Raw genomic sequence first — 26,745 nt, forward strand, 5'->3', positions numbered from 1 at the left:
TTCGAACCCGCTCTTGCCACCAAACTCTTGTGGGCCGGGGTTCGGTGGCAAAAAACGACCACGAGGTGGAGCAGTAGAACCGTCTCCCACCGAACATCCGTAATTTAGTTCGTGACTCTCGGACAACTCAGAAAGTCACGGGTCCCTTAGCGGACCGTGGACGCCAATATTTTGACCGCGTGGCGTAGGGTTAATTGTCTCGATCTCCAATATACCTAAATAACCACGCAGGTTCGTTACCGGGGAAACCACACCCTCGGCCGACTTTGTCCGAACCGAGTCGCTGTTACAGACTCGGATCCGACGTAACCGAGCGGAAATTACCAAAGCCGCGCCGGCCCAAATGACAACTTACGGCACAAACGGCCTCACTATTTCTCAAGCCCACACCTTGCTGGGTCAATGGTAGAAAGCACAGAAAACTAGCTGAAACATTTAACACTGGGGTTTATTTATAAACAATAATTGGGGAGGGGAGCACACAAAGAGCAGAGTTATCTGAATAAAAGAAATGCAGGCAATGTACAGTGAGCAAAAAGCACTTAACAGTTCTACTTAATAGACTGGTGCCACGCCGCACGCGCGCGCGCGCACGCACGCACGCACACGCACACGCACACGCACACGCACACGCACACGCACACGCACACGCACACGCACACACACACACACACACACACACACACACACACACACACGGTGGCCGCAGCCTTTATTTGGCCCTTCAGCTCGGGAGGGAAAGGCGAGCTGAGGGCAGGGGCCTATTCTTGCACCTGTCCGCCTCATGCGGTCTGGTCGAGCTTGTCCAGTGGTGGGACTTGAACGCGCTACCACAACGCAGCACCAAGCACCAGGGACCAGGAACGACGCAACGGACGCCAGCCAGCACGGGAACGGACCAGACGAGACGAGCACCCGCAGGTAGATGAGAATGCCAGCAGAAAAGACGAGGCTTCTTCTCTTTATCCTTCCTTCTTGACCGTGCCCACCTACTCTTATCCTTCCCCTCCCCCGCAGGTCTAGGGAACAGCTCTGAGGGACTCGCCTCCGGATTGGACGAAGGGCGAACATCCTGTCTGGCTGGGCCGCACCTGAGGTGGTCAGCCTCCTGATTGGACGAGGCATCTCAGGGGGTGTGTCGACGTGTATTGGAGGCCCACCCCCTGAAGAGGCTTCGTGGTAGCTTTCGGCACGCTGGCCTCCCATTGGCTGGGGCGCGCGTGCAATGCTCGCCCTTCGCTCATTGGCTGGAGGAAACGAGTTCCATGCCCTTCCTCAGGGCGGAGCCTCAAGCTGAGGCAATGGAGGTTCCGCCCACGCCTTCAGCCAAAAACAGGTGGGCAATAGCGACCGGGTTGAGTGAGGGACAGTGCCGTTGCTGTTGTTGTTGTAGTAGATGTATAAAACCTGACTATAAAATAACTCGTGGTGCACACACGGAATTCCCATTCGACATAGGGGATGGATTCGAACTATACGCATACTTATCCAAATAACTGAACGAAGGGGGCTCTGGCTGTTTGTGTACAAAAGGTTTCCAAATCCGTAACAGTATAACAGGTACATAATGATGATGATGCCCATGTTGTGGGGAGAGATTCCAGGCAATCCGGAAGTAGTGAAAGCACGATGCCGAGGTTAATGAGTCACCATTATCACGATACCAGTGCAACGCTGAAATCGGGGATGCTCAAGGAGAAGGGGTGGGTGGGGTGGATAAGGTCGTAGTTCATGAACTGGTCACCCTAAAGAGGCGGAGTTGTTACATGTTTTTCAAAACATCCACTTTCCACTTTGACTACAGACCAGAAAAACAACAGATATCTAGATATCTTAGTATGAGAAGAAAGGTAATTTTGTCTAGTTTAATGTGGAAACAACAGAAATAAAAAAATATGCAATAGTTTTTGTGTAACAGGCAAAGAAGTGATACAAGTCAGGGGTGGAGTAAACACGCGGAGGTGGCGGATGTGGTGTCAAATTTGGAATAAACTGAATGTATTTCAATCAATAAGCTTTAATCTAATCTATTTTGTTATTTTTTAGGTGAGTAACACTTGGGACTTGCTGTTGCATGATGCAAAATTGATTATTCAACTCGTTATTATTCAGCAAACACTGACCAATATGTACAAACTCCTAAAAGGGATCAAGTAAATATCTTTACATAGTTATGTATCTAGCAGATTCTCAGGATTAATTTGGCACTTGAATTGTCCAAAACGGCCAAAGGATAACTGATCCACATCCAATTTACTCAGAAAGGGTGAATTTGAGATAAACGCGAAAACGTGTTTTCCTTGTAATGCATCTTATATATTATTTCCGAGTTTGTGGTTTCGTGTCGTGCTATCTTCGACTTTGTTCTGCGCTCGAGTAACGTGATATTCGGCTTACATTATCTCAAAGATCATATGAGGTGCATGGTACAAAAAAAAGTAATTAAAATGGTTCTGAAACAGTGAAATCGTATTCCACTTTCTGCATTAAAGTAAAATTACTACTGATACTCTGCATCAGTTCCTTTCTCAAACACACCCACCCCAACATGTCGCGCAGAGCGCGGTTTATGCGAGTTATCCATTAAAGTTCATAATTTAAAATACCATATTCACCGTTAATTAGTGGTTTTGCTAATCTTTTTCACACAAGTGCATGTAGCTTGGTGATGTCTATCAACACAGAGAAAACTGAAAAATTAAATATTTTGACCCTGCAACACAAATGATGACCAGTTCATGAACTACGATCATAAAGATGAAAGGGAGGGGAGAATGGGAAACTGTTGTGTGCCAGTCGCGACAACCTGCAGTTCCAAACTCGATCTGGAACGGTGCTCAACGTTGAGCATACCGTGGATTTCGTGCCACAAAAAAACAGAACAAGCTCAAATGAGCAAAGGTCCTTGTCCTCTTAATGATGACATCATAAAAACGAATGACATTTTTGTGATGTATCAGGTTTGCGATAAATTATAATTTATCACAGATAAATTATCTGTGCTAATGCCCGGCTTGATTCCCGCAAACATAATTCAAACAGCTTGCCTAGTTTTGGAGATAATGGTATAGGCGATTTCCATTTGCGGCGATATGACGTCAACTTTTTTTCCAGGAAGAATTTCCAAAATCGGAGATGGTTACTGCCTGCGTGTGGGCTTTCTGCATATACATGGCAAGTTTCACGAAGACCCGATGAAAAGTCTGGGATGTGAAACAAAAAAGTCAAAAAATAGGAATGACGTCATAAAAATTGATATGACGCCATAGTGATGCATCATATATGAGGTAATTCATTTCTGCTGATGCCCTGTTCGATTCACGGAAACAGAATTCAAAAAGCTTGCCTAGTTTCGGAGATTATTTTTTAGGCGATTTCCATTCGTGGAGATATTTTGACGTCATAACTTTTTTTCTCTAAAGGAATTTTCAAAGTCGGAGATGGTTACTGTCTGCACAGGGTATTTTTACATATACTAGTGCAGGCCCGGAGGTGCGTGCCAGCATGTGCAGCTTCGTTCCTTCGCTCTCGTAAATGACGACTGGATTGGGGCATTGTTTCAATGAGATCGGACCAACCGTATCATAAATGGCCATAACTTGGGAAACATACTCAGGTCCCCAGCGTCGATTGTGACGTCAATCGTGCAAAAAAAGAACAATAAATAAATAAACATTAATTGTGACGTCGTTCGTGACGTCATAGCACCATGTCTTGTCATTGGTTGACAGATAAATGGCCATAACTTGGGAACCGCTTGTCTGATAAATATAAAACCTTGAAAAGGCACATCCCCGGGTCCCCAGCAATATTCCTGGCAAGTTTCAATCAAATCAGACAGGTGGTTGTCAAGAAAAAGCGGTCACAGACAGACAGACACACACACAGAGATTGCTGGAATTATAGACTAGTACGGGCCTGTAGAGGCGGGCCCGTAGGTGCGTGCCCGTAGGTGCGTGCCTGTAGGTGAGTGCCAGTATGTGCAGCCCTCTCTCGCCCCCCTCTCTCGCCCCCCTCTCTCACCCCCTCTCGCCCCCCCTCCTGTCCCCCTCTCTCGCAGATATTGGTCGACATATAAATGGCCGTAACTTGGGAACCGCTTGTCCAATTAATACCAAACCTCGAAAAGGCACATCCGCGAGTCCCCTGCAATATTCCTGGCAAGTTTCAATCAGATTGGACCGTCAATCCTGCAAAAATAATAAAAATAATGAAAAATAAATAAACATTAATTGTGACATCATTCGTGACGTCATAGCACCGTGTCTCGTCATTGGTCGACATACAAATGGCCGTAACTTGGGAACCGCTTGTCCGATTAATATCAATCCTTGAAAAGGCACATGCGCGAGTCCCCTGCAATATTCCTGGCAAGTTTCAATTAGATCGGACCATCAATCGTGCAAAAAAATTAAATAAATAAATAAACAAACATTAATTGTGACGTCATTCGTGACATCAGGGCACCGTGTCTTGTCATTCGTCGACAGATAAATGGCCGTAACTTGGGAACCGCTCGTCCGATTGACAACCTCGAAAAGGCACATCTGTGGGGCCCCGCAAATATTCCTGGCAAGTTTCAATCAGATCGGACCGGTGGTTGTCGAGAAACGGCGGTCGCAGACAGACAGACAGACAGACAGACAGACAGACAGACAGACAGACAGACAGACAGACAATCAGACAATCAGACAGAGATTTCTGGAATTATAGATAGATGCTTTTATCATTATTCTGAGAAAAATGGCATGATAAGGTGATATCGTGGAACGACACTTCAGCTGCCATATATACACCTTTTCAACACTGAAAAAAAGCAATAAAATGGCCGTAACTTGGGAACCGCTCGTCCGATTGACATCAAACCTCGAAAAGGCATATCCGCGGGGCCCAGCAATATTCCTGGCAAGTTTCAATGAGATCGGACCGGCGGTCGTCGAGAAACGGCGGTCACACACACACACACACACACACACACACACACACACACACACACACACACACACACACACACACACACACACACACACACACACAGACACACACAGACACACACAGACACACACAGACACACACAGACACACACAGACACAGACACACATTGCTGGAATTGTTGATAGATGATCTGCCAAGTTTCAAGAAGTTTCGATGAAAACTGGAGGCTGTGAAACAAAAAAAGTCCACAAGAACAACAACGTGAGTAAGACTTGGTCCGAACTCTGTGTTCATCCATGGAGTTGTACAGGAGTCCACAACAACAACGTGAGATCCTCCACGAGGATATAAAACAATATCCCCCTACCGCCACGCGGCGGGGGATAAAAACTCACTCTCCTCATACCTCTTCAAACATGGATGCACGAATCGTCTGTGACGTATCGTCTGTGACGCATCGTTGCTTCATCAATTTCGTGTCGGTAAAGACATGGTTTCAGGTGTGGTGTGCAATCTGTGCCAACGCGGTTCGTCCAACATTCAACGTTTGAAAGTGAACGTGTTGACACGTCCGATGTACAGACGGACGGACGTGCAAGGCCCGAATACGATAAGAGACGTTATGGCGGAAGCAGCGACACCTCACGAACCAAAACAGTCACGTGACCAACACACGGTCGGTTCAGGTGAAGCGGACGAACAAAAATCATCCCAAGTGACGTGGCAGCAACGTCATGGACGATTAAAGACGGAATTTCCCGAACATTACCGACGGATAATGATGACAGAATAACAATGGAGTTTGGCGTGAAGGAAAAGACAAAGGAGTAAATCGATGCACAGAACTCACGTGAAGTTCGTCCGGTCGCTCCCAAATCATCAACAACAACATATATATTCTCACCTCACGTCACAAGGCTGTCGAAGGGAAGATCCGCACAATAACCAACAATTCCAAGAAGTCGAGGAACCAGAACCGGCGCTAAGAGGTCTTATTTATCCTCACAACGCTGACGTCGTTGGAAACACGTTTGCGCATGGAGATCGCCTTCCTGTGTGACGTCATTGGCAAGCGTGTCACGTGATCGGGTTCGGAGTGATTCGTTCCACAATGAACATAATTACACGAGTTGTACCTCAGAAACACGTTCGTTCATCAATTATTATCTCACCTGGACTTTCGTCAGGTGACCTGATGCGATTTTGCAGCGTCTGTCAGTGAGTGAATGAGTGAATGAATGAGTGTGAATGAATGAGTGAGTGAGAGTGAGTAAATGAGCGAGTGAGTGAATCCGTAAACACTTCAGTCATTATCGCTTGAACCAAACACACGATTTTGATGAAACTTGGCCAAAAGGTTCACATCTGATGCCTAAATATGGTGTTGGGAGTTACATGAATATGAATGATGCGTAAGGAGCCGGAACTGACGAGGCGGAACCGAGAGTGACGTCAGCGGGCTTTCCAGTGACGTCAGCACTCAGAGGGCTTTCCAGTGACGTCAGCACTCAGCGGGCTTTCCAGTGACGTCAGCACTCAGCGGGCTTTCCAGTGACGTCAGCACTCAGCGGGCTTTCCAGTGACGTCAGCACTCAGCGGGCTTTCCAGTGACGTCAGCACTCAGCGGGCTTTCCAGTGACGTCAGCACTCAGCGGGCTTTCCAGTGACGTCAGCACTCAGCGGGTATCCGAGCGTGGAGCTCGAGACGTGATTAAAAGGTGATGAGCGAAAGATCCTTCGTGTGAGCCGTCATTGCTTATACACAACACTAATCGAGGTTTATTTACCGCATCTAACTCTGTGTTCATCCATGGGGTTCTACGGGAGTCTTTTTGCCCCCATTGTTTTTTTTAACGTGAAATCGGCAACGCACGGAGGAATAGGGAGTTTCTTCTTCATTTTTAGGTCATCTCGTGAGGGTTTGAGATGACCTAATAAAACCAGTCTCGATGTCCGTACGTACGTCTGTCCCCATTTTTTCTTCCAATTCCTTGATATTTGGTCCGTGAGTAGATGTCGATGAGGGATGCACGACGGTTTGACCTTTGACCCGATTGAAGGTCAAGGCCACTCCAAAGTTGCAAAATCGTCCATTTTCAAAATCCATCTCCTCCGCCGTTTATGATCCGATCTTCGAAATTCCTTCGGATTCTGATAATATGGAACAAGATCTAAATTTGGTCGAGCTGGTTTTTTTTAATTCATCCTGGTTATCGAGTCACGTGTCTTCAAAGTTGGAAAACTCGTCGATGTGACACGGTCAAAAAAAATTTTCGCCCGATCTTGATGAAGCTTGGTATGGAGGTTGGGGTCGATAGTGATGCACGACGGTATGACTTTTGACACGGTTGAAGGTCAAGGTCACCGATGCTGTAATCTTGTGAAATCATCCATTGTCAAAATATCATCCGCCATTTATGACTCAGAAATGCGGTTTGATTTCTGAGGTCCGGTTTCTATCCTTTTGAAGACACATTGATCATAAATGTTCCAAATCAACCATTTTCAAAATCTATCTCCGGATAACTCAGAAATGAAGTTTGATTTCTGAGGTTGTCTATCCTTTTTACTCCCGGGCTTTCGTCTGTACGTTGAACCAAAAGACAAGACGACATCAAAGCCAATCTATGCCGATCAGAGATCCACATCGACAGAGCTTCAGAGATGACCGTCACCCCCAACCGAGGGTAATTTTTATGTTCTCGTTTTGGCTCCAGCATTTGTTAAAGCAAACAAATTATTAATCTCTGGTTTGTTATCCCAGTTGTCTTTATTGGTTTTTCGTCTACAAAAGATATCAACAAATTAAAATTGCTTTTCCTTTTATTTTGCCGAATCGACCGCAACATGGTGGCCATCGGGTCTCTTCTTCAGTTTTTGTTCTGGTTTTGGCTCGAGCGTGCGTTAAACAAAAACAAATTTTGATCTCCCAATGGATTCGCACTGGTATGTGTACACTTATATTCCCTCATGTGTCTTATCAAGTGAAGGTTCATTCCCATTCGTGGTTCACTCTGGCTTGCACATCAGCAATTGCTCATCACAACCACGATTTCAAGCAGGACCATGTGCAAGGGTCTCTGGAGTCCAAATGTCTGTTCCATAAACCAAGTGACCTCTGCAAGAGAGTTCTTGAGGATGCGAAGCAGCAATATGCAGCTTCTGTTGCTGATTCCGTTGCGACTCAGCTCCTTGACTTGAGGGGCTTTTGAAGGATTGCCAACAGTGCACTCGACTCCAATAAATCTTCTGCACCTCCTTTCTTTCATAGACCTGAGGTTTTAACTTCACCTCTGGATAAGGCAAACCTCTTTTCCAATTGCTTTATGTCAGTCTCCCCTCAATGATCAGGGACACCCTCTTCCTGATATTCCCTCTTGTACAGACTGATAATTCTGTTCCATTTATCACTCCTAAGAAGTTTGCCACAATTATTCGTACTCGAGCTGCCTCGAAAGCGATGGGTCCTGATGGAATCCCTGTGATTGTATTGAAGATGTGATGTCCTGAACTGTCATCGATTCTTGTCAAGCTTTTCAACCCGTGCTTCTCTGCTTCGGTGTTTCCTTCATCCTGGAAAGTAGCTTCTGCTGTCCCTGTTGTCAAGGGTGCTGGTGATCATTCTGAGCCAAGTAACTATCGCCCCATCAACCTGATTCCTGCAGTAAGTCAGGTCGTTGAATGTTTCATCAATGAACAACTTCTCAGCCATCTGGAGGACAACGAACTTCTGACTGACTGCCAGTGTGGCTTTCACCATTCCTGCGCGACTGATGATCTGCTATCCTTGATTACAGGTCATTTCAACAAGGCATTGAAGCTCAAGGTTGAAGCGAGATTAGTTGCTTTGGATATCTCGAAAGCCTTTAATAAAGTGTGGCACAAGGCTCTGCTCCACAAGCTTCAATCATATGATGTATCTGGAGTGATGCATTCAATGATTTTGGCTTTCCTTACAAATCGCAAGATCAAGGTGATACTTGAGGGTCAACCTTCCACTTACTCCATCAATTCTGGTGTCCACAGGGCTCTGTCCTTGGTCCCACTCTGTTCCTTGTTTATATCGATGATCTTCCTGATAATGTTCTGTCTCAGCTGGCCATGTATGCTGGTGACTCCTCGACTTCACTGGACATCGACTGATTCCCTCAACACTACTCGTAATGAGGTTGGAGTTTCACGGGATAATGATTTTGAGAATGTGTTGAAGTGGGGGAAAGACTGGCGGGTAACCTTCAATGGAAAGAAAACGAAATCGTTGTCCGTGTGTCGTTCCAGAAACAGGTCTTCCCTTCTGTGCACACGGGGTCTTCAACCTTAACAGAATAATCTGAGCTTCGGCTTCTTGGTCTGGACATCTCCAACCTCCTTTGGAATAAGTACATTTCTGATATTGCTAAGAGTGTTTCTAAGCAAGTTGGTTGTCTTTCTTGAGCGCAGAGGTATTTACCTGCTGATGCTGTTTTGTACCTGTATAAGACAACTGTACGTCCCCTCATGGAGTACTGTTGTCACATTTGGCTTGGAGCACCAGCCAGCCACTTATCTTTACTTGGTTCGGCTCCAGAAACGCATAGTACACCTGGTTGGTGCGGAGATGGGTTCAACTCTTCGACTGCTCTCTCACCGAAGGTAAGTTGCCACTATTGGTTTGTTCTACACACATTTTCATGCCAAATGTTGTGCTGGACTTTAACTTGGTTCCTCCTGGACGAGTGTTTCGAGTAAGACACAAGACTCGGTTTGCAATCTTTGCATACCCATGTACTATAGCTGATCCAAAGTGCAGAATGAAAGGTTATGGAGATAGTTTTATACCTCATGCTGTCTTACTTTGGAATTTACTCACTGTAACATGCTTCCCATTATCCTCCGATCTCGATCCACAGATAAGATTGGCAGGAGATCATAGGTAAGTTTTGGCATGGGGCTCCTCCTTCTGACTCCCCATTTATTTATCTTTCTTTCCATATTCCTCGCACTCTGGAGCTGCTACTCCCTTTCAACCGTTCAACTGCCTTCTGCTTATCTATCGATCTATAATTCCAGCAGTGTGTGTGTGTGTGTGTGTGTGTGTGTGTGTGTGTGTGTGTGTGTGTGTGTGTGTGTGTGTGTGTGTGTGTGTGTGTGTGTGTGTGTGTGTGTGTGTGTGTGTGTGTGTGACCGCTGTTTCTCGACAACCCCTGGTCCGATATAATTGAAACTTGCCAAGTATATTGCTGGGGACCTGAGGATGTGCCTTTTCAAGGTTTGAAATAAATCGGACAAGTGCTTCCCAAGTTATGGCCATTTGTTTACCAACCAATGACAGGAACCGTTGCTGCGGCCATTTTATCTATCGATAATTCCAGCAATCTGTGTGTGTGTGTGTGTGTCTGTCTGTCTGTCTGTCTGCGACCGCCGATTCTCGCCGACCGCCGGTCTGATCTGATTAAAACTTGCCAGGAATATTGCCGGGGCTCCGCGGATGTGCTTTTCAAGGTTTGATATCGATCGGACAAGCGGTTCCCAAGTTACGACCATTTATCTGTCGACCAATGACAGGACATGGTGCTATGACATCACGAATGACATCACAATTAATATTTATTTTTTTATTATTTCTTTTGCACGATTGAAACTTGCCAGGAATATTGCTGGGGACCCGCGAATGTGCCTTCGAGGTTTGAGAGAGAGAGCGGGAGAGAGAGAGAGAGAGAGAGAGAGAGAGAGAGAGAGAGAGAGAGAGCGGGAGAGAGAGAGAGAGAGAGAGAGAGAGAGAGAGAGAGAGAGAGAGAGAGAGGCTACACATACTCGCACTCACCTCCGGGCACGCCCCCCTACGGGCCCGTACTAGTATCAACCAATGACAGGAGGCGTTGCTGCGTGGCCATGGTCGATTGTGAAGAGAAACTCAGCCGCGTTCGCCATTACGGGTTTTTTCTCTCCTCTCCTCTCCACTCCGTATTTTTCCTTGCGAAAAGGCAAAATACGTTGGCGCTAATTGAATAATTGGCCATTAAAAGCCTCCGTATTCTTGCCCTGGACGAGGAAACAAAGAAGAAGCGCCGTTTCCTCAGCGATGTTGTTTATGAAGAGGTGCTAACGAGATAAAGGTTTGTACAATGCACATGGAGACAATTTTTATTATTATTTATTTATTGAAGAAAAATTGTTCCAAAAATAATTTATCAAAAAAAAGTGTACAACTTTTTGTTTCCAATTGTCTTAACGGTGTGGCCTTTGGAAGCGTTAAGGAATTCAGCTCCACTCGACATGCTTGCCAACGAAATACATCTCAATTTGGTGGTAAAAACGATTCACAACGATGGGTTTCCTTACTCATTGCTCTGCAGTCTGCATTCAACCCCTTCATTTGTCATCTCATTGACCTCATTTCATCGATCTATAATTCCTGCAATCTCTGTGTGTGTCTGTGACCGCTGTTTCCCAACAACCACTGGTCCGATCTAATTGAAACTTGCCAGCTCTATTGCTGGGGACCTGAGGATGTACCTTTTCAAGATTTGATATTAATCGGACAAGTGTTTCCCAAGTTATGGCCATTTATTTACCAACCAATGACAGGACACGTGCTGCGTAGGCGTGGCCGATGCGCCATTTAGTTACCAATCACAGAACACGTTGCTGCGTCGGCGTGGCTGCGTAGGCCGTGCACAGTCGGCCAACGATGACGTCACGTGCCGTGCTGGTTACGATGGGGATCGATCGGTGCCTTAGTTACCGTGGGTTAGGAGTGCCAATGGTAAATGGCAGCGAATGTCATGGCAAGCAAAGACAGGGAGGTAAACTTGATTTTAATTAACTCTGTGTGTAAGTATCACAGCAGATGTTACTTCAATGCAAGCGATAATTCGTGGAATGATGTGAACATTCTGTACGGGCACGCACGACTTCTGGATAGTGATGACTTACTGTATTCTAATAATTTCTCCATTTCTTATCCGCATAAGTCTTATCCGCATTGTGTTTATAGGATTTATTATCCGCAGATTTCTTACTGTATTCTTATCCGCGGATTTCTTATCCGCATTGTGTTTATAAATAAACACAATGCCCCAATCCAGTCGTCGTTTATGAGAGCGAAGGAATGGCCGGTGTGGTTGTTCGACCACCGACCACCGACCAACCTGCGGTGATTGAGTGAGAGGCCCAAAGACTCAGCTTCATTGCGGGAGATGCCGATGATCTTAAATGCCCTGGTTTCGACAGCGTGAAGCCGAGAAAGGTGGGAGGCAGGAGCACCAGCCCAGAGGGGAGAGCAGTACTCCATCAGGCTACGGACAAAAGCTTTGTAAGTGGTCATGAGCTCAAGAGGGCCGAGGAAGGACTTAGCACGACGGAGGATTCCCAGTCGGCGACTGGCTTTTGAGGCGAGGTTGGAAATGTGACTTTCCCAGGAAAGGTCATGGCAGATAGTGAGACCTAGAAGCTTGAAAGAAAAGACTTCTTCCAGAGGATTGTTGAGAAAGTGGATGGGGGGGGGGTTTGTAAACGGTCCTTTCGAAGAGACATAGTGAGAGTGTGAGATTTGTCTGGATTGAAAGACATGTTCCACGTGTTGGACCAGTTTGTAATTTTATCCAGATCTGCAGTGAGCGAAGAAGCTGCTGCTTGCCGGTCTGAGGGATGACAGATGGTACGGCAGAGGGTGGAGTCGTCGGCAAAGAGAAATAGAGGATTTTCCAGAGAGTCCGAGAGATCATTGATGAAAACCAGAAAAGAACAGGGCCCAGAACGCTACCTTGAGGAACTCCAGCCTGCACAGGAAGAGGGGATGAAAGAACTCCATTTAGGGCCACACGTTGACTGCGACAGGAGAGGAAGTCTGCGAGCCATGAGTGGAGATGGCCTTGAATACCATGGGAAGAGAGTTTGGTGAGTAGGGCAGGGTGCCAGACTGTGTCAAAAGCACGTGATATGTCCAGGGATACGGCTCGGATTTCCTGTCTGGCATTGAGGACCTCCATCCATTGATGGGAGAGCAGAAGCAGCATATCCAGGGTAGAGTGACCTGGTCTGAAACCAAATTGATGATTGGAAATCAAGCCATTGGAGAAGAGGAAGGATTTCATATCTGAAGCGATGATGGATTCCATCACCTTGCTGATGATTGGGAGAAGGCTGATTGGTCTGTAGTTATAGGGATCTGTTTTTGCACCTTTTTATGCAGGGCAGTGATGTTAGCAGATTTCCAAGCAGATGGCAGATGACCTTGGGCAAATGAGAGGGTGAATAGAACAGAGAGAGGGTGAGCAAGAGCAGAAGAGCAGGCTTTGAGGACACGTGGGCTGATGCCGTCTGGACCGGTTGCAGAATCTGACTCGAGGTTTGAAAGCAAGCTCTCCACCTTGTCAGGAGAAAAGGATACAGAGTCCAGGGACAGTTGGGTGCGACTGGGTAAAGTGGGTAGAGATAGTGATGGGTTTAGGACACAAGATTTAGCTGCAAACACCGAGTTTAGACATTCAGCTTTATCACGTGTGGAATCAGCAGTGCAGCCATTTGAGGTAAGGGAGGGGATGGAGGGGAACCATACACCAGAAACAGATTTGATTAAACGCCACCAGGATTTTGAGGAGGGAGAGAGGTTTGAGAGTTCAGACTTGAGATGAGAAAGATGTTGTTTTCTGGCTCTCCTGAGGGTAGATACACACTTGTTCCGAGCTTTGTGGAAAGAACTAAGATTGCCCTCAGTTGGGTTTGCTTTCCATGAGGCAAAGGCAAGTTGTTTCAGGACAACTGCCTCGCCACAAGCTTCAGTAAACCAAGGGCGGGAGGAAGGGTAAGACAACTGAACACGAGAGGGGATAAATCTGTGCATGAGGGAGAGCAAGTTTCTTTGAAAGAATTCCCAGAATGAGTTGATGTTTGAGAAAGTAGTGATAGGAGACCAGTCTGTAAGTTTGATGGCTGCTCGGAGACCCTGCCAGTCGGCTTGAGTGAAATGCCAGACTCGACGGCGGTGAGGTGGTTCTCTGATAACAGCCAGAGAGATGTCCACTTTGACAAGGACGTGGTCAGAAGAACCAATTGGAGCGAAGGAAGAGCAGCAGATATTGTCAGGGAAATTTGTCAAAACCAGATCCAGAAGAGATGGAGTACCATTGGTTGAGATCCGGGTCGGGAAGTTGACCGATTGAGTCAGTCCCAATGAGTCGCAGAAAGCTTTTGCTGAGGTGCCATGGCAGGTGAGAGAGGTACCCACACCTAGCCAACTGGCGTGATGACAATTGAAGTCACCACATAAGAGGAAGAGAGAGTTTGGATGAGAAGATAGAAGATGGTCCATGTTTTCGGATAGTGAGGTGTAGATGGAGTCATCACTGTTCGGTGGACGGTACAGTACACATATAAACATGAGGTGGGAGTGGAGGGGAAGCCGAAGCCAGAGGTATTCCTGGGGGTGTGGGGGAGTGAGAGCAGTGCATGGAGAGTGAGGAATAGAGTCTTTGATGAAGAGAGCAACACCTCCACCAGGACGAGGCTCAGGTCTGTCATACCGTAAGAGGGAGTAGCCAGGGAGAGATACTTGGGAGTCAGACACGTCTTGGGAGAGGAAAGTTTCTGTTAGGCAGATAATGTCTGGTTTGTCAGTGGCAGCCTGTATGGAAAGATCTGAAAGGTTTGAGCGAAGGCCCGGATATTTGAGGTCCACACTTTTAATGAAGAGGAAGGGGAGGAGGCTTTGGGTGCAGGAGGTGGAGGGGGAGGGGAGGGTAGGACAAGGGACGAGGGGGCAGGTAAGGAGGGTTGCTGAAGGAGTGGGGGGTATTGCAGAATAACGAGGGGAGGGGGCCGAATGAGGAGGAGAAAAGGCTCTGTGGTGCTGGGGGGGAGGGGGGACAAGAGACAAGGAAGAAGGCAGTTGAGGATTTGAGGAGGTGGAGTGAAGAGATGGAGGTGAGAGGGCAGTGGAGGGAGGCAGGTTGGTGGATGAGAGAGGGGGCAACTTTGAGAAGGAAGAGTGAGGGGGATGAAAGGTGGGAGAAAGGTGAGGGGGGAATTTTTGAGAGGGGTGAGAGGGAGGCTTGGAGGGAGAAGAGTGGGATGGTTGCTTTGAGAGTGAGAGTGAGGGGTGAGGGGGGTGAGTTGGCACTGAAGTTGGAAAAAAAGAATGGTTGATGGAAAGCGAGCATCCATGGCAAACTGTGGTTTTTAAAAGTTTTAGGTCAGAGATGCGATTTAACACAATTCTTAATGGATGCAATGAAGGCGAATTCAGAGAATGGAGAGAAGAAGCGCTGTAATCGTTGGATTTTTTAGGCAAGGAATGAAGGAGAGGTCGAAATGAGAGCAGTCTGTTAAAATAGCAGAAGAGTGAGTAGTGCATTGTGAAACAGTAAAGAGTACCACATGTGTGAGAGAGGAAGATGAAGCATTATAAGATCGTTTTTGTAGTTAAAAATAATGTATGAGAGAGTTCAACAGATTAGGTCATGGAAGTGTAAAAAAAGGTGTAAAAAAAAAAATAAAAAATAAAAAATAAAAACTGTCGGCATTACAGTTACTGGACGTTAAAGATCACATGGTGTCCTTGGTGAAGAGCAGGTGAGCCATCTCCGGCACCCTGTACACATTAAAAAGCTAACCTATAGGGGGAACTGCATCACCGGTACGGCTGGCACTCCCAGTAGATGAGGCTACCCACAACCTTGACCGAGCATAAATGATAGGATGAACAAAACACACTGATGAATCATCCTGCCAGTGCAACGCAGGGATGACAGTTTATAGCTGGGTTGGGATTCGAACCCAGGTGAGACAGCTTAGAGGTAGCGAGCATATCTCAGGGCTATCTTCTGCCGTGATTTGGTGATTCATTGCTTTAATAAAAATTGAATTGATCCGAGCAGCAGTTCCGAGCTTTAAAAAAAAAAAAAAAAAACCTTTAATTTGTCCAAATTGCACACTCTTTGACAGCCCTTCCTCTCCTCGACCCCCAGAGAGTTATATGGTGGGAGAGGGAGTTTGGCAGGAGAATAGTGAGGGGGGAGGGGAAGGGAAGGCAGCGTGAGCAAGGGGGGGTGGAAAGTGGTGTGAGGTGAGGTGGGGGGAGGCGAGAGAGAGGGGGAGGCGAGAGAGAGAGAGAGAGAGAGAGAGAGAGAGAGAGAGAGAGAGAGAGAGAGAGAGAGAGAGAGAGAGAGAGAGAGAGAGAGAGAGAGAGAGAGATGGAGGGGGTAAAAGAGACACAGGGGGAGGTGTGAGAGAGAGAGAGAGGGAGAGAGAGAGAGAGAGAGAAAGAGAAAGAGAAAGAGAAAGAGAAAGAGAAAGAGAGAGAGAGAGAGAGAGAGAGAGAGAGAGAGAGAGAGAGAGACTTTGTATACTTTTTTAAGTGTCAAAACACACCTGAAAAGCACACTCCATAAATACAAATACAAAAAATAAATTTTACAGCAAAAATTAATTCAACAAAAGCAATACAAACAAGGGTGTATGTTCATGTCAAACACACCACAAAATGATACTTATATGCATAAGTATGTGCAAGTACTTTACACTTTTACAAAACCAGATTACATCACAAAAAGAAGCTCAAAACCTCATCAGTGTACCACTGATCACCCACAATGTCGGAGCTCAAAAGATAAGCTTGCTCTATGCTTACCCATGCCGAAACCATACCTTCAAAGCAGAAAAGCATATTTACATTTTTTCCCTTCAATTTTGCTTTCCTGGTTTTATAAATTTCCAGTTTAGCATTACCCAACAGAAAAGACAAAAAGGAGAGTTCTGGTTTACTCTTAGCAATCCCCTCTATTCCACAAATAAAGACTGGAAAGGAAAAAACAAAATTTAATTTTTGAATAGCTGTTGAACAAGAGAAAGAGGGGTACCAATCTCTTACATTCAATAAAAGCATGGGCCACATTTTCAATGAAATCACAAAAAGGACAAAAAATCAGAACAGAAGAGTTAAACTGATGAAGTAATGTGTGTGTGCGACCAGGGCTTGATGTGCGAGTCTCAAATTCAGGTCTCCTGTTTGTCCAAGAGTTGGAGAACTATACATTTTGTTCCAAAATGGAGTTTAAAAAGCTCCAGCAGGTAAGGTCTCATTCCACAAAAGCACAGCGATCTTGAAGATAGCTGTTTTTCCCATGACATGAAATACCAATTTCCTCTAAATTTACGAACACACCCTCTTGTTTTTTTGAGGAAATTTGAAGTTCAGGGAAATAAAGACGTGAGTCTACCACTTCATCCACCCCAGTCCACCAGATATTTAATCAATGAAAGGTTTGAATTACTGTTTTCAAGACATTTCCCACAATTTGAGCAGAACGAACGCAAAATTTTGAGGAAAGTGAGCGAGCAGGTAACCGGGCATTCAAGGATGGCTCCAACAGGTCTGACACTGCTTCTTCCAACACTGGTGAAACGATGCATAAACGACCTGGAGGTTGAAATTCCAGAGAATAAAGGATTCTGAACTAATTGCTCATGTGCAAACTTTTTGGGCATCGTATTGTTGTGGATTCTCGCCCGCCGGCGTGCGAGCGACCGCGTTTAACCAAAAGCGGCCGCTTCACCCACCGAACGGACAATCGAGTCGCGGCTTTCCGGATCAACGCCGAAAACCAGCCACGGGTGTGTTTTTGAGCACACCACAGCCGAGTCAATATTCCACCCGCGCTAAAGGGTCAATCGCCGAATTGTCGATATTCCTAATTAATCGCGCGGACAGACTACCGAGAGACTGTACCTCAACGGGGCCGCTGGGACACGAGCCGCTTAAGCAGCTCGCTCCATTTTGGGATAACCGAGCGGGGTGTTATCGCGAGCCCGGTTGGACCCAATCACTTTACCGGCTATTTAAAAACCAACTATATTCCGAGTGCAATATGGCAGTTCAATTTGGGAAAGAGGACACAACAAACGGGTTAATATTTAAACAAGCACATTTATTGAATAAGACACATATACAGGCATGCACGCCAATCAATGCAGCAATGACAATAATGCAAGGCCGAACTTGCACGCAAGTATACAACCAACAAAAGCAATGCAAGAGAGCTACGACCGTCTATACATGATGTACACACTTAACAGTTCTACTTACGGACATGGCGCCACAACATTCATTCAAAAGCAAGGGAAAACCCCAGGACAGACGAGGGGTAGACTGGACCTCTTTGGGTCTTTCGAGACACAGAGCCGTGTAGACCGCAGAGGCTCCGCGAGGCCGCGCTGGTTACCTTCACCTCGCTGGGGCGACCCGCGACGTCCCGTCCCCACGGCAGCTGTCATGACCACGGTCCGGCCCAGGCCTCGTCTGACGGCCTGGTGATTCGGCCCAGCCGGCAACGCCTCAGAGGAACGAATGGGTCTTATGCTCTTTCAGAGTTGATGCTCTCTTTAAGAGCCCGTCCGTCCCTCAGCGCTGCTCGGACTGTCCCGAAGCCCGATCACCTCGGACCGTTCGCTGCTGGCTGGCAACCTCTCCACGTCCCACACGAATGCGCCGTTATGCGTGGCACGGCCGGCCTGCTGTGCTCCCCGCTCCGTCTCCTCGGCGAACCCGGACTTCCACTGCCCTCCACTGGACTCGAGCTCGGCTCTTCACACCGCTCCAAACCCCGACCGACTCACTGACTTGGCGCCCTGCACGCTCTTTATAGGGTTCGTGAGGCGAGATCTGATCTCCGCACTTTCACCTTTGACCCCCACTGGCTCTACCCCTCTCGCTCTCCTGATCCGAATTCCGAGGCGAGGTTTGGGGCGAGCGGACATGGTAGAAATCATCAACGCTGAAGGGAGAGCGGACGTGGTAGAAATCACCGTCGCGAAGAACAAGGAAACCACCGCATTTGTCTGTAGCGTCCTTGCGGTGGCCGGAGCAAAGATGGTGGCGCCGGCGGAGTTGAAGGTGAAGCGATGTTGTTCCGTTGTTGGGTATTGGGGGAGATGCGGTTTCGGAGATGGTGGCTGTGGTTGGCGTTGTGGAGAAGGTGGTTGTGTGAAGGCGGTTGTGAGAGCAATATGTTGGTGGTGGAGGTGGTTGTTGTGAAGTGGTTGGTCCAAAATAACGACAGCAAAAGAAAAACGGCTAACTCAAAGATCACAGCCCGGCACACGAATAAATGCCCGTTAAACATCGGTGGGGAAATCTATCTGAACACAGACTTATCGACATAACTGATCTCAGGACCTATCTGGTGCTCTGCAAATTTCCACAGCCGTAACACTACCCCCTCCCCTTTTTACAGACTCGTCCCGAGTCGTCGAATTTTCGTGTGCCTTCATGTGTAAGTTTCCGCTAGTACATTTTATCTTCGGATCTCCGAGTGTGACATTTAGTGTATTCGTGTCCCAAAAATAAATAATCTCGGAGCTGAGTAACTAACTAAACAAACCCACTCATGCAGACGACTTAAATAAATTGCCGGCGCGAAGACACACATGCAGGGGGAAGCAAAACCATGTACAATTTACCTTAACCTTATAAATGTTGCACTCACCATGGCCCAGGACTGATGGACTCTGTGGGGAAAAAGGACACAAAGCAAAGTCAGCGGTATTTTGAGGGTGAGCGCCCCCGCAGCTGAAGGTCGGATGTCTTCGGGGCCTGTTCAAAAGGCCCCGTTGTCTGTCACAAAACCTTTTTATGTCTTCAGCTGCTGAAGGCAATTCACCCCAACCCGACGGCTATGTGCCATCACACAGGCCATTCTTCAAGCAGGGAGCCAGGCTGCTCACACGCAGTCTCTGGCTCATGAAACAAATGCAGGTGACAGGGAATATGGCCGGCTGCACCAATGTAGTCCTAGGCCCCCCCGTTGAAATGAGCGCAGTGAACAGTGAACACAAACAGTGCACGGGCTGCACCAAAGCAGTCCCCGTGTGCGGCTGCCTGCAAGGCAGTCCCTGCAGAACACTGGATGGTACTGACGCAAGCAAACAAAAGCAAATGAGCGGTGCATGGGCTGCTCAATGCAGTCCCGTGGTGCAGATAGGTGGATGGATGGAACATACGGTGCACAGGCTGCTCAATGCAGTCCCGTGATGCGGCTGCCTACAGGGCAGTCCCTGCAGCTCGCGCGATGATCCTGCTGCACATGGTGATGGAGAAATGGGGCAAATGCAACAAAGGGCCAGCAGGCATGGGGTCAAGGCAAAGGCAGGCAGACAAGGCATGGCAATGTAAGGCAAGGCTGCCACAGGCCGTTGTAGCAAAACAGGCCAGTAGGTGAAGCTGGCCTGCACAGGCCTTGTAGTAAAAACAGGCCGGCAGGTGAAGCTGACCGGCACAGGCCGTTGTAACAAAACAGGCCAGCAGGTTAAGCTGGCCGGCACAGGCCTTGTAGTAAAAACAGGCCGGCAGGTGAAGCTGGCCGGCACAGGCCTTGTAGCAAAAACAGGCCGGCAGGTGAAGCTGGCCGGCCTCTTGTCTCATCCTACAGGTGTGTGGAGGGAGTGCGATGGTGCTGGCCACTCGGAAAGCGGGCTCGGACCTACCCTGCTGTCTCCCTCCCAACCTCTCGCCTTTGCCTGTCTCTGTCCATACCCACCCCCTTAGTTTGCAAAAATCTAAATTTAGCCCCAACTTATTGGTTTTTTTTGTTTGTTTGTTTTTTATTTCCCCTTCTATAAATCGTCTCCCTAACCCCCTTTACTGTCTCTGTCCGGCTAACCTATCGTCATCCTAGCCTAATCCCAACCCCTATGTTCCCTTCCTGGAGGGAATAAAGGAGAGCTCGTGTCCTGTGTCGAGGCCCAACTAAGGCCCAACTGAGGCCCAACCCAGCCCATTCTGAGGCCCAACTAAGCCTCAGAATGGCCTCCTCAGATCTCAGCGATCTTCTTTACCATGGTGTGTCCAGCGGCCCACAACGAGAGCGAAGGGATGGATGGTGCGGAGGGGCACAATTCCTAACTACCCTAACATTTATTAACCTTGAACTACCCCGGGGCTTTCCAAAAGCGCCTCTCGCTTAATATATTGGTTCTATCAACCAAGATTCCCGTCGCCTGTGTTGGTGTCCTCACAATCTTGGGCCTTGCCCTCAAATTTTAATCTCGTGCCCTTGCACGGTCTCATGGCTGGGACGCGTGGCTCCCTTTGCAGGAACTACCCTCTGCCGATTCTCCAACGATGGCACCGCCGGGCCCTGCAACTGTCTCCGAGCCTACCAGCTCCCTAAAAAACTGGGGAGTGCCCTCCTCGGCGACTCCCCCTTGATGCTCACATGGCAGGCTGGCGCCACAGGCCCCTTCCCCGGGTGCCCGTGCCCAATGAACAGCCCACGTGGCCAACAGTGCCCCGGCCCCGCATCATGAGAGCCCACCCGTGCCCACTACACTATCCCGGTCCATGGGCCCTTGGCCTACCGCGGCCGACTTGCCCGGTGCCCGGGGTACCCACTAAGCGATACTCACCATTCGCAGCCACGCTCCCAGCCCATCAACAGGGCTCATGCACCCCTCCAAATGGGTTTCGAGCCTACATTCCCACCAACAGCAAAACGACCTCCATTTTGTCAATTTGACTAACCCACTAACTCACTTTACACTGACCCCGGGTCCCTTGGGTGAGAATCACTCCTCCCCCCAATCACTCATCGCACCATGCATTCCACATTCACTCCATACACTCAGATCCGCTGGCCCTCACTCACTCAACAAGTACTTTTTCCACTTCAACTCACACATCGCTGATCACTGCCATTCTTCTCACTAAATCCCTCATCTAACTCGTGCTCCCAGTTACCCCTTAAAATATAGCACATTCCATTTAACACTACGGAGCTAAGCTACGTCCCCACGACACATCCAAAGTCTGTCACTGTCTCCAAATATCATTTCCCATATCCCATCCTCAATCTAAACTGAATCCCTCGACCTAATCCCTTCCACGGGCTCCATGAGGACTTATCCCTGCCCCATGGAGCCGGTATCACTAACACTAACCCTTCCCCCTAAATAGTTGTATTCCTGTGCCCAAGCAGGGGGGTCTTCACCCCTGGCGAGGGAATCCCGTTTACCCGAAACGGGGAGGCTTGCTTTTCTCAAATTTTTTTTTCTATGCGCCCACCAGCGCGGCAACTCGCAACCTGCGCTATTTTTCGTGATGTCACGGCAGCTGCTCGCGCACTTCGTCCCTTCTCGGATGGCAACATCCGGCAGGGATTCCCCTCCTTCCGGATTCCAACCTCCGTGCAGCCACGACGTCACACTCATAGCAAGCCTCGCGTTTCGAGGGGTTCCCCACACGAGCACATGTGCTCAGCCCGTCCGTAACCTGCTTCGTGCGCTCTGCGAACAGAACGCACGGCGCAGGCCACATGGGGCTTTACACACACGCTCACCTGGAGAACCCGTCCATTCCAAATTCGTCTATCCAGTCTAGCTTCTGTCCATCTGCGGGATCGGCTACATCCACCGCATGCATTTCCGGACCGGATTTCACTCGTGCAGACATGCACGCGGCGGCCTCGTGCGTCGCACAGCACGGACCCCGCGCGCGCTGCCGTATGAACCCGGCGCGGTCCTCGAATGGCTATGGCCGCGACTCGGCCTTTGTCCACCGTCAGGCACCGTCTTCGTCGCATTCTCCCGCATAAACTCCCACGTGCCACGACGCCCACACACCTCGACATGACAATCGGACATGCGGTTGCGGTTTCCCGCATACCGATCGTCATCTCCCTCACATACAGCGCCCTCACACATGCGGTTCCTCTCGCACACGGTGCTTGGTCCACACACATGGTTTCATCCACACTCGCCATTTCACTCACACACGCAGTTTTACTTACGCCCCGCCTTTCACCCACGCCCTGCTCGCGTCTCAGCACACACCTCGCCACACTCGTAAACACACATTTCGAGACGACACACACCGGAACAATCACACTGGGGATTTGCGTTACCACAAGGGGTCCCGTGGCCTTCACACCCCCAAGCTCAGTGTGTACCCGTCAACAGCACTCGCCCCCTCTAACTGGCAAAGCTCGACCGGACCCACCTGGTCGAGATCCGCTTCAAGGGGGAATATTCCCTCTCCTCGTTCCTGGAGAGGGCCATCCTGCTGCTCGCACCGGGTCACGAGACAATCTACCAGCTCGCCCCCATTGTCCTCCACTACTTCCATGTGTGTGTGCTCGTATTTCACCCCGTCTTTATCGTGTGGTCTCTCCTCTACCGTTTCCATCTCTCAGGAAAATATCTCTCAGGTTTGAGCAAAGGCCCTGGATGTTTGAGCTCCACACTGTTAAGGAAGAGGGAGGGGAGGCAGCTTTGTGTGCAGGAGAGGGCGAGGGTCGGATGAGGAAGGAGGGGGGAAGTAGGAAGAGTTGTTGACAGAGTGTGGGGGATTGCAGAAGAGCTTGGGGAGAGGGCTGGATGCCGAGGAGAAAAGGCTCAGTGGTGATGGGATGAGGCACAGTGGGGAGTCACAAGATAAGGAGCAGAGGGAAGTTGATGATTGGAGGACGTGGAGAGATGAGATGGGAGAAAGAGGGTAGCGAAAGGAGGAAACTTTTGGATGTGCTGGGGGCAACTTTGAGTAGTGGGGGTAATGGGGAAGAGTTGAGGGAAAAGTGTAAGGTGAGAGGGAAGCTTGGAGGAGGAAGAGTGTGAAGGTTTCTTTGAGAGGGAAGCTTCAAAGAGGGAGAGGAGATGATGAGAGCAAGCATGGCGAAGGGGCAGGAGGGTGATCGGAGAGGTGGGGAGAGGGAGGGATGAGACTTGGTCGTGGAATGGTGAAGAAGGGAGCGGGCAGGGGAAGGTACAAGATTTGAGTGGTTGGGAAGAGAGGGAGGTGTGATGAGTAGAAAGAAAGAGTATGTTTGAAATGTTGAGGAGTGCACTGATTGAGAGAGTGAGATATCTGAGATATCTAGGTTAGAATGGAGCCCTGAACGCTGCTGATTGTGACGTTATTGATTCCTCTTTGAAAATTATACGTACTAGTGTGGGCCCGTAGGTGCGTGGCCGTACGTGCGTGGCTGTACATGCAAAAAAAAATTTAAAAAACTTTCAAACCGCGTGCCAGAAACAACAACCACACAGGCCTTTATATATACTAGTGCGGGCCCGTAGGTGCGGGCCCGTACGTGCGTGCCCGTACGTGCAGGCCCGTACAGTACGTGCAAAAAATAAAATAAAATAAAAAAACTTTCAAACCGCGTGCCAGAAACAACAACCACACAGGCCGTTCCTTCACTCTCGCGTGCCCGTACGTGCATGGCCATATGTGCGGGCCAGTGCGAGATTAACCATTAGGCAGACAAGGCATGTGCCTTCGGGCCAGCCAAAAATTATTTTCACATAAATATTCGTCTTTTTTTGTATTAAATATTTTGTTCTTGAATCAGTTCATCTTTTGTCTGGGGTCCATTTCCTACGTCACGTCATCGTCGGCGATGCATGCAGCGCTATGCATAAGTGAGACTATCATAGGGCATAGGTTGGGAAGGCCGACAACAGGCTCAGCATTCGTTGGTATAAGTTAGCTATAACACAACGAAACGTTCTGTGTCCGTTAGTAATATATTATGCATACAACCAACTCGTTATGAATACGTCCGAATCTTTAAAAAAAACATCAAAAGTTTAACGTAAGCCAGCGTTTTACATCCATTTTAATACGTTGCCATTGCTGGCTAATACGTCAAGGTGTGACTGGGCCTTAAGATCAGTCAATTTTGGGGGGAGAGCGTTGACATACAGCTGCAATCTTGAAGTCATGCCACAGATTTTCGATTGGATTTAGGTCAGGGCTCTGACTGGGCCACTCAAGGACATTTATCTTTTTGTTCCTTCGGCACCCCCGTGTAGATTTGGCTGTGTGCTTCGGGTCATCGTCATGCTGAAAGGTGAACTTCCATCCCAATTTCAGATTTCTTACAGAGGGCAGCAGGTTTTCCTCCAGGATTTCTCTCTATTTTGCTCCATCCATTTTCCCTTCTTTCCTGACAAGTGAACCAGTCCCTGCTGATGAGAAACATCCCCAGAACATGATGCTGCCACCACCATGCCTCACAGTATGGATGGTGTTCTTTAGGTGATGTGATGTGCCGTGTTGGGTTTGTGCCAAACGTAAAGGCCCGGTCACACCTTGACGTTTTAGCCAGCGATGGCAACGTATTAAAATGTATGTAAAACGCTGGCTGACGTTGAACTTTTGATGTTTTTTCTTTAAGATTCGGACGTATTCATAACGAGTTGGTCGTATGCATAACATATTAGTAATGGACACAGAACGTTTCGTTGTGTTATAGATAACTTATACCAACGAATGCTGACCTGTTGTCGGCCTACACAACCGATGCCCAACGATAGTCTAACTTCGGCATAGCGCGTTGCACGGATCGCCGACGATGTCGTGACGTAGCCTATTAAAAGGCTGACGCACAACGATTCGAATCATAACTGCCGTAGAAATGGAAGCGTCAACATCGCGGTCACACCTTGGCGATCTTGCCAGCGTATGCCGACCAAAGAAAAATGTGTCTAAAACGTTGGGGGCACGTCAAATACGGTATGAGTAAGTTTGGTATACGTGAGTACAACGCTAAAGTATGCTATCATACGTCGTAGTAAGTAGAGGACGTCAAGAAATTTTAAACTTGTTCAAAATTTTACGACGTACTCGGCGTATGACACACGTTCCGCATGCGATGGGGATAAGTTGTACACACGATATGTGGACGCTTACACACGTCCACAAAGGCTACTTATAAGCTACTCATAAGTCGAAACACGTCGCGGTAATGTCTTTTTTACGCGAAACTTATTTCTAACTTATGTTTGACGTGCTTTGAACCAATTCTTAACGTAGTCCCAACACACATCGACGTATGTAGACGTATTCCAATGACGTCTTCCGGTCGACAAAAAAAAAAAAAAATGAACGTGTTTCTAGCTTACAACTGCCATATAAAGACGTGTTCCCAGCAGTTTTGGGAATTGGTATATAAAAATGCTGCTCACAAAAGGGGAACCCAACAGTGTTTTCGAGTTCCTTTTTGAGTCGATGTCCATGTCAGCAGTATCAGTATCAGTATCAGTATTAGTATTAGTAGTAGTTTGTTCATGTTGGCAGTAGTAGGTGAGTGTGAGGGGGAGGGTGTGGGTTATGATGGATCGTCCTTGCGTCCGCGTGTCCACGGGTAGGTTCATAGGCTGCCACTCAACGATTGAAATAGCTGCATCTCCACTATTGAAAGTAGACGCTTGCGCTCAACAATTCGATTTTTTTTTACACTCAACGACTTTTAAACGGTACCACTCAGATAGTTTCATTGTTTACAATGAATGATTTAAATTGCTGTGACTCGCCTTTGTTTTTTGACGCTCGCGCTCGGAAATTTTAATCGTTTCTATTGAACGTGCTAAATCGCTCAAACCCCACTATTGAAAGTAGACGCTTGCGCTCAACAATTGGATTTTTTTTTACACTCAACAACTTTTAAACGGTACCACTCAGCTAGTTTCATTGTTTCCAATGAACGATTTAAATTGCTGTCACTCGCCTTTGTTTTTTGACGCTGAGGTTTTGAAATTTGAAGCGTTTCTTCTGAACGTGTTAAAACGCTCAAACTCGACTATTTTAAATCGACGCTGCCGATGGACAATTGGAATCATAGCCAAGCGAGACATCGAAGTGTGAACATCCTCGTCATGCCGAAGAAAAGTTTGAAGAATGCTGCAAATAAGTGTCCTGGCCGTGGCCGTGGACGCTGACGCAAGGACGATCCATTATACCGACGTCTTTCAGCCTATGAGTAACTTAAAAGTAACGTCTGTCGATGTGTGGCAACGATCGCGTAACGTGCCAACAACACGTTAATCATAGGTTAGAAA

General features: G+C 47.9%; 2 long non-coding RNA genes across 2 annotated transcripts in view; one reads left to right on the forward strand and one right to left on the reverse strand.

The window, feature by feature from the left end:
* Positions 1 to 6,293, reverse strand: part of LOC147031510 (uncharacterized) — a 39,220-nt gene extending 32,927 nt beyond the window's left edge. The window contains exon 1 of the long non-coding RNA XR_015051865.1: positions 5,840 to 6,293. This is a non-coding gene — a long non-coding RNA (uncharacterized LOC147031510). The remainder of the gene's footprint in view (positions 1 to 5,839) is intronic.
* The window catches only part of LOC147031502 (uncharacterized), a 566,858-nt gene that overhangs the window by 486,885 nt on the left and 53,228 nt on the right, over positions 1 to 26,745 (forward strand). The window lies entirely within an intron of this gene.

The sequence above is a fragment of the Eptatretus burgeri genome, chromosome 2 (assembly GCF_056783735.1).
Source record: "Eptatretus burgeri isolate ZD-2024b chromosome 2, Ebu_testis_v1, whole genome shotgun sequence".
Taxonomy (NCBI): Eukaryota; Metazoa; Chordata; class Myxini; order Myxiniformes; family Myxinidae; genus Eptatretus; species Eptatretus burgeri.